This window comes from Oryzias latipes, chromosome 3, assembly GCF_053564925.1.
Source record: "Oryzias latipes strain Hd-rR chromosome 3, Olatipes_Hd-rR_3.1".
NCBI classification, from domain to species: Eukaryota; Metazoa; Chordata; class Actinopteri; order Beloniformes; family Adrianichthyidae; genus Oryzias; species Oryzias latipes.
This window is the reverse complement of record NC_136239.1, coordinates 40,244,390-40,263,412: the sequence shown is the minus strand read 5'-3', so window position 1 is coordinate 40,263,412 and position 19,023 is coordinate 40,244,390. Positions and strand designations below refer to the sequence as shown.

At 44.6% G+C, this 19,023-nt stretch overlaps 1 protein-coding gene across 15 annotated transcripts in view; it reads left to right on the top strand.

Moving 5' to 3' along the window:
• znf536 (zinc finger protein 536) overlaps nt 1-19,023 on the top strand; it is a 336,911-nt gene that overhangs the window by 163,350 nt on the left and 154,538 nt on the right. The gene's annotated exons all lie outside the window — the stretch shown is intronic.

Genomic DNA, 19,023 nt, shown 5'->3' with positions numbered 1-19,023 from the left:
CGCGCGCCACGGACTCGCATCTGTGCGCGTGAGCGTTTCCCCAAAAGCATCAAAATGTCTCCAGACTCTTCCTGAATGCTGTCACGGTGTGGTGGCACGCGCGCGATATTCCGTCTGAAAGTGTTTGGGCGTGAACCCCCCCGCAGCGCCGCGCGGGAGATTTTTGGAGAAAAAATATCTTCATCAGTTTTTCTGGAAGTTTTTGCCCTGAAATACTTGTGTGTGCGTGTACATGCGCGCGCGTCGGGGGGGTCAAAGCATGCAGAGGAAGGTGTCAAAGCAGCCCCCCCCCCCTTCACCAACTGTCAGTCAAACAGTCATTGAAGTGAAGCTGCTGTCAGGCTGATTTTTGAAGAACAAAATGCAACCCCCCCTGTTATCATGCGGGGGGGGGGGGTCCACTGGCAACTTGGAGGTGGGGGGGGGGGGGGCAATCAGGCCAGCTCTGCTCATCGATGGTTAATTGATATGTGTGCATCTCATGAACCGTTTTGTGTGACAGTGCTGTGGGGGGTTGGAGGGTTAACTCCCCCTCCTCAGGAGGTGGAGGGTGAAAGGGACAGTGGGTGTGGGGGGGGGGCATCAGGCCTCAGACCTTCATGACCTTCCTCTCCAGAGCCGGAGCAGCATCAGGCCTCAAAGACGGAACGGAGAGTCGCAGCAAATCCTTCTGCTCTTTTGAACCCCCCCCCCCCAACACCAGCGGAGGACTATTACACGGGGGGGGGGGGGGGGGGGGGTTCATCAAAAGGGGGTGGCACGCGTGGAGCAGTTAGACGCCGTTGACCTTTGATCGTCATTAAGACCTTTTTCAAAATCAGATTTTATTTTTTTTTAAATCAAAACCGGAAAGTAAAAAAATCAGATCAGAAGATAAAAAAATCCTGGGGGGGGGGGGGGGATTTTATATATATTTATATATTCAAATATATTTTTTTATTTGGTCCTGAAAGTGAGATAAGAAGTCAGGAGAAGATATGGGGGGGTCGTGATGGGGGAGGATAATGGCGACCGTCGTGTTGATCTCAGAATAAAGAGCCGGGCCGACGCGGCGCTGACGGAGCCCGTCCTCTCGTGCCAGGGTGCCATCACGAGCAGCGTCTGCCTGTCTGGGCAGCTGCACGTGTGTATGCGTGTGCGCAGATGCGTGTGTGATGGGGGAGGGGCTCTTTTTCTCTTTAAAAAGTTTCTTTTTAATTTAAAAAAAACCCCAAACGTTCTGCAAACGCCTCCTGCTCTGCAGCCGCAGAGTCCTCCGTGCACGAGGCGTGCACGAGGCGTGTCATGTCTGCACGTGACCTCTGCCAACTTCCAGACCTCTGCTAACGAGCAACATTGAAGGGGGGGGGGGGTTGGGGGGGGGGTAAGAAAAGTGAGGAAAAAGGTGGCAGAGGTGCAGGAATGCGGGCAGAAGAGCGAGCTGCGGCGCTGCAGACGGGACGCTGTGAAAGCTGCACATTCCCAGCCGGGGCTGCCGGTTCAACGCCACAATAGCGGGATCTTCTCCGGCCCTGGGGGGGAGGGGGGGTCCCCGCGCCGACTCGTTACTCGGGGAAGGGGCTCTTTCACGCTGGAATTCCTCTCTTGCAAATATTTTGACAAAGCGGGATGAGGGTTTTCTCCGTCCTGCACCTCCCGGTGTGGCGTTTCCTCTGAGTGACAGGTCACGCCGAGGGACGCGCTGGCGCATGAGGGAGGGGGGGCCCGGGGCTCACGGGAGCAGCAGGCGAAGCTCAGCTACCTGTGAGTGACGCCTCCCATCCTGGCGTCCTCAGACCTTCGTCTGACTCGTCTGCAGCTTTTCCTCCGATTGCGACCGAATCATGGCGGTTAGAGACGGCGTTCCTTCAGACGAGTTGGTTCTTCACGGAGAGGAAAGCGGAGGCTTCAGTCAATCAGAAGAAAATCCCTCAAATGAATTTTCACTTCAGTCGTTTGTGTCGCCTCACAGAATATCTGTTGTACCCCCCCCCCTTCCAAAAAAGAGTCTTTTGACTAGAGTGTAGAAAATGATCATAAAATAACCTTTATTGAAATCTTCCACATCTAAAAACGAAATCCACGTTTGAAATAAAAATCTGAGCAAACATTTGTTTTCCATTCATATTGATTTAGTTTAAAGGCTGCCAGATTGGAGGCTTTAATCTTCCTCCCCAGGACTTTTGTTGGGAAAGATTCTCAGAAATGTTACACTTTTAAAATAATTCTTCATTCTTTTGTCTTTTTCGCTGAAAATATAAATTCAAAGATAAAAAGTTTGATTAAAGTTAAAATTTTAAATTCTTTTTGGGGTTCAGATCAAAAAATATTGTTAAAAATGTTGCATTTAAGTTAAAATCTTACGAAATGCTTCATCTCAGCAGAAACTAAAGTTAAAACTTTGCAAATAAATTCATTTTGGTATTTTAAAGTCATTTTAATGAATAAATTCATGTTCAGAATGAATTTTATTTCAAAAATCCAGACGACAGTTTTCAGAGTGGACCTGAACTCGAAAAGTCAAACTTCATTCAAACGGAAAAATGAAAAACAGAATCACAAAACAAAAAGTTTCTCCAGAATAAAAGCTTCTGGAGGAAAGATGGAAAGTTTGGCAACAATTTTACTGAGACTTTCAAAATAAAAACATTGTTTAGTTTTAATTTCTAGAATAAATCGAATGGTTTATAAAATAAAAGCCCACATTTTCATATGAAAGTTTTTAGAAATAAACACAAATTTTTGGAGAAGAAAATGGAAACAAATAATAGAAGAAACAGAATATTTGGATTCATCTTAATTTTTGTCGACATTACAGTAAAGACACATTAGAAAAGAAAGGAGTTTATAATTCTGAGTGATTCAAGTTTCCAAATATAAAAAACCCGTTTGGATCAGAACAGAGATTTTCCCGTGGCGTTTCAGTCCTGCACCTTTAGCCTCACGGTTCCCGCCAAGTGAACACGTTGCAGCATAAAGTTCACCTGTGTGGCCCCCCCACCCCCCCACAGATAAGCTGCTGGTTCCAGGCCTTCCGGACAGACGGGGACTCTGCTTTAAATGCTCGAGTCAAATGGAAGCGGTTTGTCTGCGAATGTTCCTTTTTTTTAATAAAACGGAGGAAAAACCAACAGGCAGATGCGTGTTTACCTTTGACTGAAGAGAAAAGCGTGGCGTGCAGCAGCGACGCCTCGCAGATGCGGTGGCGTTTGAGCACACAGCGGCTCACAGAAGGTTGTGTGTTCAACGCCTGGAATGCTCACTTGCCTTTTGGGTTCACTTATTTACTTTTGCATAAATGGGAAACAGTAATGTGGTATTAAAGGGCTTCTCAGGGGGAAAGCTGTGTGTTTTTAAATGCAGCCCCCCCCCCCCCCCCCCCCTACTACGCTATATTAAGAAAGACGTGATTAATGCGGGCGCAGATCACATTTTTCTTGATTAATAGGAAGAATGGTTTGCTGTTGAAAGTCATGAGATTCCAAAATGAGCAGCGGAGAATCAGGAGGAGAGATCCCCCAGCAGACGCATGCGAAATGCGAAGGAGGCGCCAGGATGGAGCGCAGCCACAAGCTGCAGCTCTGTCACCCCAAATAAAAACTCCCAGCTCTCCCGGCTTTCCATTGAGTCTTTAATTCAGCCTGATGTGACATTAAAACCCTCCGCTTGACTTCCACCGGCTGTGACAAATGTACCAGCGCCTAATAGAGGTGTGCAGACAGGCCGGCATTTCCCTGACTTTTATCAAACTGAATTTATCAATTCAGACTCGCGGGATGTGTGGGAGCAGCTGCCCCCCACCACCACCGCCGCCGCCACGCTGCACATCTCTATGCTTAGACCTGAAACGAGGACGCAGCAAGCGGCTGAGTCTGCAGCAAAAAGGGAAAACCATCACGGTAAACGTTTGGTTGGGGAGCTCAGCTGACTTTTGAAGGGGGAACTTCTGGGAGCCAAATTATTCTTTTTATTTACGACAAGTTTGGAGTAAAAAATCACAGATTTGGAGGGAAATGTGGCAATTATATGCTTTTATTTTGGAATAGGAGCCAATTTGTGTATTTTTTGAATAAAATAAATGAACTGAAAGTCAGAATAAAAATTTTACGACAGCAGGGAGAACTTGACCGCTTTCACAGAACTTTTGTAATTTTGTCCGATTTTTTAAAATCCTGAAATAGCTGCTTGTAGCGTTAACATTTCTTTTCTGTTCAACAGTTTTGTTCTCTAACGTTCATTCAGAGCACTTGTCGCTTTTATTTTGTAATCATATGTTAGCATTTTAGCTAGCTTTCAAATCTACGAAACTCACGGGTTTCCCACACTCCAAATTAACGTTTACGAATAATTCCAAAGTTGGCAGATGTTGATTCTGATCAAACCGGATTTCTTGCGATGCCTTCAATAAGTGCTTAAATTTTAAACAATTCAGCGAATAATACGAAAAAAAACCTGAATAAAATGTCTAAAACGATCTTTCATGTTTATCGGACAAAATGTGAGTGAAAGTTTCTGGTTTTCTTTCTGAATTTCGGTGATAAACTTTTCTCCAAAGTGACAGATCTTCTCACTAAAGCAGCTTCGTCACCAACTATGCAGATGACACCACTCTTCTGCTTCATCAGGGTAACCGTCCTTTTGGTTCGCAAACTTCCTTGAAATTCAAATATTTCCCTAAAACAAAGTCATAAATGTTAAGGAATAAAGCAGAACCGTTTAATGTTGTAGGATTTTTAGAAAGCCAGGAACGTTAATCTCCAAAACAGTTTAAATACAGCGAAACATAACCAAACGTAGATCATTTCCACACAGGTGCACGTTTGTCTGGATAGAGAAGTGGGGATTTCAGGAATGTTTGGTGTGAAGTCTGGTTTTGTTTGCAGAACAGGAATCTGTTTGGAGATCCTCAGAAACTCTCAGAGGGATGTACGTTTGATCCGAACCGTCAGAAATCCTTGGTTGCGGCTCCGTTTGGCGTCCTGGTTTACACGCTGCGTGTTTTCTGTCATGAGTGTGTGCGAGCGCCGGCGTTTGATCATGCGTGTCGGTGAATCGGCTCTCCAGGAGCCGTCACTCTTTCATGAACTACTTTAAAAAAGTCCTCTTCAAGGTGGGAACTAAATACTGTTTATCTATTATTTATCTGGGTTATTATGGGGTTGAATTGGAGAAGAGAGCTGTCTGATGCGGCAGAATTCCCCCGGCGAGGCGGCGGGCTCTTTGCTTTAATGCCTCTTTTTAGTCCTTTACCTCTGCTGTAAAAGAAGCCCTTAAGAGGTCTCTCGCAATTTCTGACAGTTTCTCCATTTTTGTTTGCCAACGACTCGTCACCTTCTCTCCTCCGTCTCCTTTTTTGTTTGGAGTCTTTTTTTTTGTCGCCGCTATTATTTCTGATTAGGAGCGGCGCTTGTTTTCTTCACCTCGGAGCTGCTTCTTATCTCACAGTGTGGGGGGGTTAAGTGGAAGTACGGGGGCTCTGGCCCTTGTTCGGCTTGTCTTTCAGCAGCCTCGGTAAACAGATTTGCATCAACGCCGCGGCGGATATACGTTTAAAGGCAGTCTGAGACGGCGTGCTCCTGCTAACCTGAGCATGACAGCTTCAGCAGAAAAAGATGAACCCTTCAGGATTTTCCACCAAAGCTTTCTTCTCCGTCTATTTTTACATTTGGATCGACCGTTTCAGGTGTGGATTTGTTCCTTTTTTCCGGCAGAATTCCACCAAAATTGTCAGGATTTTAAGGAGAACGATCACAGAACGATCTTAAACCAGTCTCAGTTCAGTTTCACACATTTCACTCGTCAACGAATAAGAATCCATTCAGACGCCTTAAACAGCTGAGAAGATTGAAAAGTGTATTTCAAAAAATTAAGTTGCAACAAAATATTTGATCTAGTTTGTTCTTCAGCTTCAAATCCGACTTTTTTCGTTTGTTTCTGACTATGAAGAAATGAAAACCTCCCAGCTGTAGGAACCTCCCTTCATTGATTGATTGATTATTATTTCAAGCAATTTTCCAAAACGGTAAAAAGACAATAAAAATATGTAAATATATCAAATTTATTTGAGATATTTACTGATGAATGCATTTGAAAGTAAAACCACTTGACATTCTAATTGCTCCAAATCTCAAACAGCGAAGCGTCATCAGCGTAAAACCGAAACGACAAACGTTAGTAAAGGCGTCTCTCAATGCAAACGTCCTCAAAAGAAAAAGTCCGGTTTGAGCGTCGCTGCATGAATGTTAGGAGAGCAGGAGGATTTCAGAAGAATCTAAAGAAACTCAGAACTAGCAAAAAAAAACATTGAAAGACGGAGAGTTTTTGGAAAAGACAGAAAAATGATCAAGAAAAAATGGTTTCTAGAGCGCCGTCTGACCCAGGATGCAGATCTTCTCCGTCATCCAGGAGGAGATGCTGCAGTTACCGTCATTCGTCCTTCCTGGATTTGGATCTGTAGAGGATCTGGTCTGCATGTTCAGGATGTTTCCTTCAGAGTTTGAACCTGCAACCTCAGTGGGGGGAGGGGGGGGGCAGAAGACGATTGAAAGTGACTTATATCACCATCATTCATTTTCCTACTGCAGAGATGTCGGCTGTGACACCGACATCTCTGCCCCCCATCCCCATCTTCTACATGCCCCCCCCCCCCCAACAGGACAAGTTCTGGATTAGAGGAGGTCAGATCTGAAGCTCTCTGCCTCTCCTGGCCTTCGTCTCTCTGATTGCCGATCGGCCCCCGAGGGTCTTGAAGCGCTCTTGGTGGATGCCCGTGATTGGAGTAAATGCCCCCCCCCCCCCCCCCCAAAATCACCCCCATCTTTTTGCCAAAGATCTGAATGGGTTTGTAGGACAAACGTGACGCGTGGAGAGTGAAGTGAAGGAGACGACGGCAGCAGCGCTCAGAGAAAAAAAACTGCGAGTTCAGGTTTTGGCGCTGGAGGTCAGAAGGTCACTTTCACGTGTAGAGATGACGGAGGCCTAGAACCTGAAGTCACCGTGTGAAACTCCAAAGCAAACACCTCAGTAGTGACTGTTTGGTCCGACCCCCTCGGTCTCACATCCGGAATCTCCGAAAGTCGTTTTGATGACCGAAGGAAACGAGGTTTGATCCTCAAAAACCTTCGGATCGACAGTCGGAGCTTCTCTAACTGAATCCACCTGTGGGCTGTGAGCAGCACCTGTGTGTGTGTGTGGGGGGGTCATTCATCACCATAGTTCACGGGGGGGGGAGCAGAGGTCGGCCCCCCTCCTTCATCCAGGTTCTGCGGCTGCCACTCGCTCGGCTTTGTTGCTGGAGGTAATCTGTGAAGTGATCTTAATTATGGAGGTTCGGCCTCCCCCCCCCCACCTCTTCCTCTCCGTACACGCTTTTAATCAAACGGTGTAGTTAGCTGGTAATGAGGGCGAAGGGAAGCACGTGCACTTCTGCTTACACATGCTGCGAGGAGGAAGAGGAGGACGAGGAGGAAGGCGCTGTGTGACGGCTCTGTCAGGACAGAAGTCTGGAAACCAGGATTTGTTCTCTGAACTGATTCTAGAGCCAAAGACGAGGCGCTTTGGGGGGGGCGGCCCCACGCCGCTCGGTTCGGAGCTCAACTTTGGGGGCCGAAAAATGCTACTGAACTTCAGAAACCCAAATTCTTCTTTTTATTCACGTTTTTTATTTACGCTTTGGAGAAAAAGGTTGGCATCATAATTTACTTTTATTTCTGAACAGGAAGCCTTTTTTTTTCTTTCTGTAAGGAAAATAAATGACCATGAACTTAGAAAAAAGACAACCTGAAGCAACAAGGACACTGACAGGCTCTATGGAAAATGAGTTTGAGGTTTGAAATCCTGATTGAAAACATCAGATGTGATTTGAACTGAACTAAACAGCTGCTGCTTGCTTTAACATGAAGAATCTTTCATTTTTCTAGAGGACGTTTTTGTGCGTTAAATGAAAACTTTCACTTTGACCACATGCAGTCTGTAATATTAGTATTTTAACTCGCTCTAGAATAGTTGTAACTCCAAGAGATTCCCAAAAACAGTCAAAATATTGGTTACTGGAGGGTTTCTTCCGATGTGCACAATTATTAACAGTGCTTGAAAAGAATTAGGCAGAAAAGAAAAAGGTGAAAATGAAGAAACAGAAATGATTAAATATATGAACCATTTTTTTTTATATTTAATGGACAAATGTGTGTTATAGTAACTATACTTTCACAGGTTTTTGTGATACATCTGTGACAGATCTTCACAGTAAAGCAGCTTTCTTTGCAGCTATGCTCTATATCACTGCCCAACTGTTGTGGTTTAAGGCTAAACTTTTTGGAATCAAGTTCTTTTTATTTATGTTTCCAAAACGACAAGTTAGTAGCAAAATTCCCAGATTTGGAGGAAAATGTTTCAAAAATGTACCTTTATTTTGGAACAAACCCAGTTTGTGTTCCTCTGATTTTAACTGATATAAAACTTAAAGAATAGTTTTTGTAGAACATTTTTGCTTTAACTGTTCACTGAGAGCACTGGTCGCTTTTTATTTTTTAGCATTCATGCTAGCTTTCAAACATTCGTAACTCCACGAAATCCATTAGTCTCCCCATAAATACTCAAAATGAAGGGTTTCAAGTAATTTCGGAAGTTGGTGGACGTACTTTCAGATCAAATGATCTGTTGGATTTCTGACTATCAGTCCGGTTGTTAAGGGAAGTGGACACGATAACAGTTCCGGCTTTTCTTTGAAAAAGGAGCCTCCGGCGATGAACAGATCGCAAACGGGGGTTTAGGAGAGGATTTGAGGAGCCGGCAGGGCGGTGGAGGCAGCGTTGGGATCCGTTACACATAAACGGCCTAGGCATCGATGAGATGATCCGGCGAGGATTAGAACAACAATCCTGATGGACACTGGGAAGGTGACCACATGGGGAGGAGCTTTTGTGTGTCCCTCCATGCGGAAACAAGTGTGGCTTATTGTCAGCGCGACTCCCCCCCGTATCATGCTAAGGAGCTGTTTCCAGGTCACACTGGGGTCATAGGGCACCAGCGGGGGCGCAGAGGTCAATTGGTGCCGTGCTCCCAGACCTTTTCTCCTGCAAAGTGGATCAGAATATCACTTCAGCTCTGTTTTTGTCTGTTCTATTAATATTTCAGCAGCCAGCCGTCTGTTTGAAGGACAACCAAACCTGTGCTGATGCAATAAAACCCGAGAAGACCACACGTCCAATCAATGTCATGAAGCAATTATCTCCAAAAAGGCCCCAAAATCTCCAGATTTAGCTTCGCAGATGTGGGATAAAAATGGGAATTAAAGCCCACGGAGTTCAGCAAAACATTTATTCATTTGTTGTGCAGCAAAAAGAACACTAAACATGTTTTAATCGTTGTTTGTGTTTACATAGGCATCCTCTGCCGTAGTAAATAAGAAAAAAATCATCTTTAAGATTTTCATTAATGCAACAAAAAGCTCTATAATAAGGAGCTTTGGTAATAAAAGGTCAAGTAGAATTTTCTTTCTGTGCTCCAAAATCAAAGTAAGAATTATATATATATATATATGTATGTATGTGTTTTTATATATATATATATATATATATATATATATATATAAAAACACAAGAAGTATGTGTGCTATAAATAAAATCAGGCTACTTAAAAATAATTAAAATTTAACTTAAAACATGAAAAAGTGTTAAATGTGTTCTTGTTCATTTATTTATTTTTTGCTAATGCCAGATAATGAGAAACATTTCTCTCCACCTTGTGGTATTAAATCACGGGGAAATGTTTTTTACAAAGTTCACGGATGTTTGGATTTAAATCTTTTGAACCACACTACAAACTGCTGCAGTTCTGGTGCTAATATTTGAAAAATATTGTTCGTAGCTAACACGCTAATATCTTAAACATGTTTCGTGTCGTTCTTTTGTTTCTGTTATGGTTCATTTTTTATTTATAATATGTAAAATGCCACGGCCTACAGCTTGTTTTCAGGCATTACATGGAGCTTTAGCCATGTGGATGCTAACTTTAGCTTTAGCTTCTGTACTTTTGGTACAGTATTTATTAATAACCTGTTGGATTTTATATTAGGCTACAGCTGATAGCGACACAACATTATATTCCCCTATGATTTCACATTTTTTCATCCGTTAGCTGAATTTAGATTACGTCACATAGCCTACAGCTGATAATTTTACCAAAATATGCATCAAATTTTTACTAAAATGAGATTATCCACCTCATCTTAGTCGGTTTAGTCATTTGGATGCTAACTGTAGCTTTAGCTTCTGTACGTTACTTTAAAACCCTTTTGTTATCAATTACAAACACAGCAGGTTACTTAATATAAAGCTTGAAATAAAATGAATTAAGTTTAAATCTTTTTAATTCACTGGTCTGGGTCTCCCTGTGCCGGTCCCCAGCCCGGACAAAATACATGGTTTAGGAAGGGCATCCAGCGTAAAGCACTCGTCCAAACTGCTGGTGCGGGTCAGTAAAAGCTGAGTTGCTGTGGCGACCCCTGAAGGGATGTGCCGAAAGCCGAACAACACTCACAACATTTTGTTGTTACAAGCTATAGTGTGACACTGCTAACATCCGCCTCCGTCCTACAACTACACAATTACACATAAATGTAATTCGTTTCTTGACTTTAAATGACATCACATGGCATTTAGCTAATAGTTGTATCTTAACAGACACTATTATTTTGCCAAGATTCACCCACATATGTTAACTTGTAGCCTAGCTGTTTGGATGCTAACTTTAGCGTTAGCCTAAGTACGTTCTTTGAATGTTTTTTGTCATCAATTATAAACACAGTACTTCATAACAAGAGTGTAGTAAAGAAAAGTTAGATTTTACTTTAAACTTAGCTGATACTTTTATAAAAATTGGATAATTTAGATAAAACTAAGAGGATTTAGCCACGAAAGCTAGCTGTTAGCCGCCCCTCAGCGCCTCTAAGCAAGGCTTCCATTCCAAAGCACAGGAACAAAGTCCAAAGTAGGACTGATTTTTTACCCTTAATAAATATTGTCGTGATGATATCGAACCTCGCAGACTGTCATGTTAAGAAGTTGGACCTGAGCTTCAGTGATTTATCAGACTGGAGATAATCTAACATTAACCCAGGTTATTTAAACTCAGGCTAATCTCCTAGTCTGGCTTTTGTTATTCTCATTTCTGGACACAAACTGGACTTTTTATGAAGGGAAATGGATCAGAAAACCTGTGTGTGTGTGTGTGTGTGTTGAATGTGTGTGTTCCAGTGATGCCGCTAATTCCTTCGGGGGTCAAGAGGAGGGGCCGGGGTTAAACGCTGTGACGGGGGGGGGGGGGGGGGGGGGGCAGCAGTGATTAGCTGCCATCTGAACTGGATGCCGAGGAGCAGAGCAGACAGGAAGAAGGGGCCCGCTCTGTGCGGTGGCGTTGGAGCCCACCGCTCCGTGTTGGCGGCGCTCACCCCCCCGTGACACGCTTCTTACCCCGTGTCCTTATATTATTAAAGGTTGCCTCCGTGCTTAAGTAAGGCGAAGCAGATGGCCCTTTTCCATAAATCATGCTTATAAGATGATTATAGGAAGCATGGCCGTCCTCGCTTCCTGTCGGAGTGGCGTTTTTTCCCTCCAGGATTGTTTTAAAAAGTCCTGATGATTGTGCTGACCGGGTGGGGGGTGGGGGGTAAACACCACGGCGTGAACCCTGAACGTGGCCAACAGCCAGCAAACACCAGCGAACAATGAAGAAGAAAACAAGGCTGGGAAGGAGAAGAGCGAGTGCAGCCTCTTTCCTCTCACTGCCAGTTTTTCAGGGCGGGATTACATGTGCCGCCGCCGCTGCTGCTGCCGCCGCTGCAGCTCCGTTCCTTGATGTATGCATCATGTCAGGCAGTCATTGTCTCCTGGGTAAAGAGCGATAGTTCAAATACCTAGCATCTCTCCCCTGGTGCTCCAAACGCTCGGCTTTGAAGTTTTTATAATCCATCTGTCATCTGCGAGCAGGGAGGGCACATGTTCTGTACCGCTCAATTACCAAAGTCTCTGCTGCTGCAGCGACAATGAAACAGGAAGCAAATAATATGAAAAACAAAAAAAACAGGGAGAAGGAGAAAAAGAGACAGAGGAAGCTTGAAATTCCTGACTTTCTCACGCACTTGATTGTGTCCCCTCACTGCCTCTCGGAGCAGCAGAACAAAGCCGGTTTGTTGTGGGTGGAATGCCGAAAATGCTTTCTACTGTTGCCATTATGCAGAATTTGATTGAATGTGTATTGTTTTAAGGCTTTGGTGATTTTCATCCTTTTTTTTTCTTCTTCCCCGAACGCCTTGGATTGTTATTCTGCTGCCCCGTCAGAAATGAGCAGCTTTCTGATCAGATTCGATGTAAAGGCGGCGTAGAGGTCCGGTCATCGCACAGAACCGGTAGAGTCCTCTGCTTTTGGTGAAACGTTGAGCCTTGAAGGCCTCTCCTGCTTCCCTCTTCGGCTCGCTTCTTTCCTGCGTCTCCTTTTTTGGTTTCTGCTCACACTCCTGAAGATCCGTCCACACTTTAGAGAATCTTTTAGTTTGAAAAATCTAATTCAGCACCATACCGTGAGCTCTTATTTTGAAGTCTTTATAATTTTATACTATTAAGATCATTTTTAACATTTAAAGTTTTGATTTTTTTTGTACGATTAAATATCTGCGCTTTCCATTTTCATTTGTTTTGTACTTTATGAATTAAATAGATTTTTCCCAAGCAGCTTAATTCTCACACATTTTCATTATCTTTAGTTCATTTTTGCCCCCCCCCCATTGTATCCCAGAAAGTCCTGCAGTTATTTTCAGCCTCTTTTGCTTTATTGGTTGAATGCTGTAAAATATTCAACCATTGTTTTCCTGTTTCTCTTTCTTTATTCTAGTTTCTTCTTCCATTTTTTTGTCCCTTAATTCCTACAATTTTTCAGCTATTTTAATCGTTCAACTATTCAAATGTTCGGCTTTTTCAGCTTTTTCCAGCTCTGACTTTTGTTCCTTCAAATCCTTGAACTTTTCCAGGATTTCCAGGATTTTTTGCCTCCATTTAAATCCATGGGGAATCCTTGGTGCAGAAGCTCGCTAGTTCGATACCCGGATCTGGCCTTTTTTTATCTTTCTTGTTATTGTGCTGTTTCCACTTTATTTATGGTCAATTTTAATCCTTTATTTCTTATTTATTTGCCAGTTATCACACTTTAAGTTTCATTTTCATTCAGCAATATAGCATCAACGCTGCTTTTTCTTCTAGTTTCTTTTACTTTTCTCCCTTTTTTCGCTCAACTTCTTCACCCAGTTTAGCTTCCAGTCATTCACTATAAAGATTTAATAATTATTTGATCCTCTTGGGGGGGGGGGTTCTCTCCTCTTGTCTTCAGCTGTCAGGGTTCACAAACATTTTTCCAGATCTTTCCAATATTCTCCTCCAATATTCCTCCCTAATTTCTTCATATCTTGGTTTTTGGGAAACTTCTTCCTCGCTGAATGAAAGGCGGCGGGACCCATCTGGTTGGGGGGTGACCCAGCGCCGGCCCCCCTCGCGCTCGTCGCTGAAATAATGCCCCTCCTAATGACTGCTGCACATTCTGAAATCTCCCTTTTGAAATTGGTCTTGGCAGATTATTTGCAGGTACTTGAGTTGCATCTGTTTGCAATTTTGCAAATGTGGAAGACTGTAATGCGGCGCAGGGAAGAGGCTATTTTAATCCCTGGGATAACACCGGCTGTCAGTGCGAAAGGGCGGTTGTGTGTGTGTGTGTGGGGGGTCCAGGCTCAGCCCCCCCATCCGGTAGCTTCACCGACGGTCTGAGATGTCGGTGCACGTTTGAAGGAGCCTGACGGCGGCGATTAGTGAGGGGCGGCGGAGCTGGAACCATTGTGACTTCAGTCCCGATTATTCGGACCATGTGGCGAGCAGCTGACCCGCTTAAGCCCCCCCACCCCCCCTTTAAAAACTGTAATAAGGTGCTCTATTGTCCGGCGGCGGGCCCACCCGGCTGCTGTAATTGCTTAGGTGGTTACAATTACATTAATTACATATTTCATCAACACTGTTTATCCAGCCGCATGTTAAAACGAAGACGCCAAACTTTGAACCTTCTGCCCCCCCCCCCCCCCCCCCACGCCTCCTTTCTCATGGCAGTTTTATTAGGAGTGAGGGGAGGGGAGGTGCCAGAGGAGGAATTATGCGGAAAGTGTATGCCTTGCAACTTTTCCCCTCCCTGTTGGAAATGTTTATTTGAACAGTAAGCTCATGATTTGAATATTTGTAATCCGTGCTTAAATTTTACAGGCCAGATGAACTTTTTGGCACAGAACAGCAACCATAAGTAGGATTTTGAGAAAAGCTTTACAAAATTTTAAGCCATGTGCGAGGCTTATATAATTTAGAATGGGAGGGGGGGGGCACAAATAAAACAGGATCTGTCTTATTTACTTTAGACGTGCAGGAAAAGTGCATCATATGGCCTCTATACGTGCACCAAACTGTTGAGCCGGCCGAGGGAGGACTCGTGCGCGCGCCCGCCTCTGTTTGCTCCGCCTGCACGTGCACGGGGGGGTGGAGGGGGTGCGCTCAGGGGTTAAGTAGAACCAAATTAGTGGAGGGGAGAACTAACAGCAGCGGTGGCTTTCTGTGTGGCGACTTCTCGGTGAATGTCAAGATGATTTAGCGGCTCTTCTGTCTGTCTCTGAGCGCCAGCCCTCCAATCACCCCCCCCTACACACACGCACGCACACGTGCGCGCGGCAAATGAATATTAAATCTGGACGGGGCAACTTCAAGAAATAAGAGAGAGAGGGGGGGGGACTTTGTCTTCAGCGCCAGCGAAGTGTGCACGTGCTCGCACACACGCACGCGTTCGGCGTGTCCAGAGGGGCGTGTGTGTGTGTTTGCGCGTATGGGGACGCCAGTTGGGCTAACAGCTGAATCATGGCTCAGCCGCTGCCCCTCGTAGTCCTTGGCAGTTAGTGGTGTGAAAAAGCCTTCTCTTTGAGGGCATTATATAGATTAATGTGCTGCGCCTCGGGCAGAGACACACACACGCCTCGCCAGGGAGGGATCCCGACTGTGTGTGTGTGTGTGTGTGTTTGTGCAAGAGACCATTGCAGCTCCAGGTTGCAGCACGCACACGCTTTGGATCGTCCGTCTGAAGAAGGGAAGACATTCCTGCCTTTAAGTCATTTTTACGTTTTTGCCACAAAGAGAAACACTTGGAATAATCTTAGGGGGGGGGGGCGCAGCTCTTCATATTGGTACAGTTTAGCAAAAGTATTTGCACCGTCTCTGCTGTCTCAGGTCATCAAAGAAGTGCAGGATTTTCACAAACGCACTGATTCTGCTGATAAAAAATATGAAAACAGCTGTAAAGCACGGTGGTGGCAGTGTCATGGTGTGGGGCTTTAATCCACGAGTCCTGCGTTCTCCCAAAAGATCTCCAGGAGGAAAGTTCTGCACCCACGTATGAACTCAGAGAGCATCGGCGTGACGGTTCTGGATTGTTCTGACGTTTTTGGACTTCCATACGTTCTGAAGTTACTTTTTTTCTGGAAGGGGGGGGGGGCTTGGCAGGTCTCGATTCAGCAGTATTTGTAAAATTTTTTGCACCCTCCTGACCGACTCGGATGACGATAGAAATGCAGGATTTGCACAAAAGCGCTGATTCAGCAGAAATGAAAGAGTGAATCTGGAGACAGGAGAAGCGTGGCGTCTGTCCTGGACTCAACCGGACGCAGATTTTCCTCAGACAAGCTGTAAAGCACGGCGGTGGCAGTGTCATTGTGTGGGGTTTTAATCCATCCTCGCAGAAATTCCTAAAGCGGAAAGTTCTGCGCCCACGACGAATGAGCTCAGACTGACGTCGGCCTCAGAGAGCATCGGCGTGACGGTTCTGGATTGTTCTGACGTTTTTGGACCTCCATACGTTCTGAAGTGGGTCCAGAACTCAAACGGTTCTGCAGCGAGTCTTCCACGAAGGTGATGAAGACAGGTGGAGGCCGGACTCATATTTCGATCGATGATGTCTCTCTGGGTGGAACAAACGTCTAAAAACATCTTCATTTCTCCATAGTTTACAAATGTTGGTCAGGTTTGAAACGGTTTTCAGATCTCCTCCTCTTCCTCCTCTTCCTCGCTTGTGGAGCAGGTGAAGCGTTTTTTTATTGTTTTCAGCTTCATAACATTTCTGGAAGAGATCCCGTTTCTTTCTTTCTTTACGTTTCTTCTGGCGGCTGGCGTGTGCGCGCGCGCGCGTGCGTCCGTCCGTGCACGCCCGCCGGTGTTTGTGGGGGGGCCGGGCGGTCTGCATAACCCACTTCTGAAGACGCGGAGGTGCACGTCTGCAGAAAGCTATTTGGAAAGGCCTCCTCGTAGCTGTCAGCTTCCATTATGCGCCGAGGTGTCATGTTTGTTAGGAAGCTGAGTGCAGATGGCAGAGTGGAAGAAATGGATCACTAATTTTAACAATGATTAATGAACAGAGATGGAAAATGAATTACATCGGACTATTGGAGGCAAGGAATATTTTCTCTGAAAATGTTAACTTCGGCTGCCAGGCAGCCGGCCGTGATCTGGGAGTATATTGGAGGGTGGTGGGGGGGTGGATGTGTCTGCGTGTATGCACCTTGGTGCATGCACGCAGACACATCCAGCCACCCCCCCTGCATCTTTTGTAGAATCAACACTTCACTGCTCTTGCCTATTACTGTGTGTAGCAGTTAAGGTACACACTCTTTAATAAGGTAAACACAGGAAAGGTTAGAGCGTCTTAAAATGTTTGCTGCTTTCATGGCTTCACATCAAATCAGAGATGCAGCAGGTTTGATCGCAGCTTTTTTTCCCCTCTCTCTCTCTTTTTTTTTTTTTTTTAATTGACTGACGTCTGCACCAATCGACAGCGAGAGCCGGCCGGCGCCGGCGTTCCATCAGCGTGTTCGCGGAAGTTAAATATGACAAAGAAAAATCTACCTTTTGTGAATCCCCCCCCCCCCCAAAAAAAGGCAGAATTAATAAACAGACATCAGACCCCCCCCCCCCTCCGAACGCCCACCCACCTGCACCACCCCCCCCCCCCCCCCTCCAACCTGCCTGCACCGATGTTTGTCTGCTGCTGCAAAACATGGTTTGGTAAGAAAACTGTTTTGAATCTAATTAATCTTCTGATGGGAAATAGATAAAAGGAGAAAAGGGGAGCAACTTCTTGTAGAGTTTGTGTGCACGTGTGTGTGTGTGTGTGTGCGTGCATGTGTGTGTGTGTGTGTGTGGGAGACAGAGGAAGACATCTCAGGTTACAGCAGCATATGCTAAGCACTCTCAAAACATACACAACGCCTTTGGTGAACAAGGTAGTCGGTATGCCCCTGGGAGCCAATTTAGATTGTGACTTAAGGCAACATTGCAGCTTTGTGTGTGTGTGTGTGTGTGTGTGTGTGTTGATCCTCCATTGAAACCGTAGTGGTGGGAAAGTCTGGGTGGCTCTCCTGCAGACCCTCCACATCAGAAGGCGGCACGCCGCTCCCCTCATCCACAAAGGCACCCAAACGCTGGCGAGCAGCAGCAGCAACGCCGCACGTCTATTTTAATCAATCACCCCCCCAACCGCCCCCCCAAAAGAGTAGATGGATCACACTCTGACTGACAGGTGATCTTTGCGGCGGTGAAGCGACTGCGGCGTCGAGCGTTTAGTTCTGAAATGGAAGGTAAACACACAAGAAAGCGAGATTTCGCAGATTAGCATCTAAGCAAACTTCAGCAGATTTAAGCAAATGTCACAAAAAATGAAATGTAAATCAGGAGCAGCTGCGCCTTAAATGAGGAGCTGAAACGCTTCCTGCTTCTGCCTCAAACCGGCAGAGGACTTTCAGGCGCCATCCGGGGTGGAGGTCGCGGCGTGTTTCAGCCCAAAGCTCGCCGCGCCGCCGCCCCACATCCATCCAGGTGTTTCCAGGTTCCTCCATGAAGGCTCCTCCCTGCTTTTGTCTTTGATCCACTGAAACGATGGTTTGATGTGGACGATTAGAGCAGAAAAGGAATAATAATAATAATTCAGCTGATTGTTCTTTCTGGATGTCTTTTGGCATAAAAATCTTTGTGAAACTTTATTTTGCATAAAGTTTTCTCATAAATTCCACCACATCTGGAGTTTGCATTCATGCAGCCCCCAGAGGTCTGTAACTCAGAGGGAAACAAGAGGAATCGTGAAACTTTTCTGCTCTTCACTTCATTTTTAACAAATGATCCAAATACAAAAGTGTTTGTATTTGAATGGAAAGCAAAAAAAAATCTGCATTTAGGACTAAATCAACCGTCTGTGGGAGGGGCCGAGTCACCAGCTGCAACGTCAAGGTCTTTTTTTTAGAGACATTAATTTCGGTTATGTTAAACACACAAACTTAAAAATATCAACATAAGCATTAACACTGAACAATGTCAACATAAACATTGAAAAAAACGTAAACATTGAACAAAATTAACCGAAAAAGGTGTCGGGTGAAGCCAAGGCTTATGAATACAAACATCACATCTAGGAAAAGAAAAAAGAAGAGGAAAAACACAAACACTTCTCAAAATGACCTCACAACCACCAGAGTCTCTGTCCAGAAGGTATTTTTGATAGATTTTAAATGTATACATTTTCTTAAACTGAAATATGGACTTTGCATTCTTCAGAAAATAAATTCCACATGTTGACCCCCTGAACAAAAATACTATTCCTTAGTGAATTAGTTCTGACCACTTTCTTTTGAAACATTTTATTTCAAATAAATAATAAAGTATTTTGGCAGGTACACATTGTTTTTTAACTTTAAACATAAAAATTCCAGTTATAAGATCAACTAAATCCAAAAATTTTATTGCCCTTAATTTTGGAAATATTTGTTTTGTGGATTGATTGTATGAAGAGTGGTTTACAATTCTAATTGCTTTTTTTTGTAGAATAAAAATAGGTTTTGTGTTTGACTTATAACTTTGCCCCCAGATTTCTAAACAATAAGTCAAATAAGGAATTATGAGGGAACAATATAGAATATACAATATAGCTGTG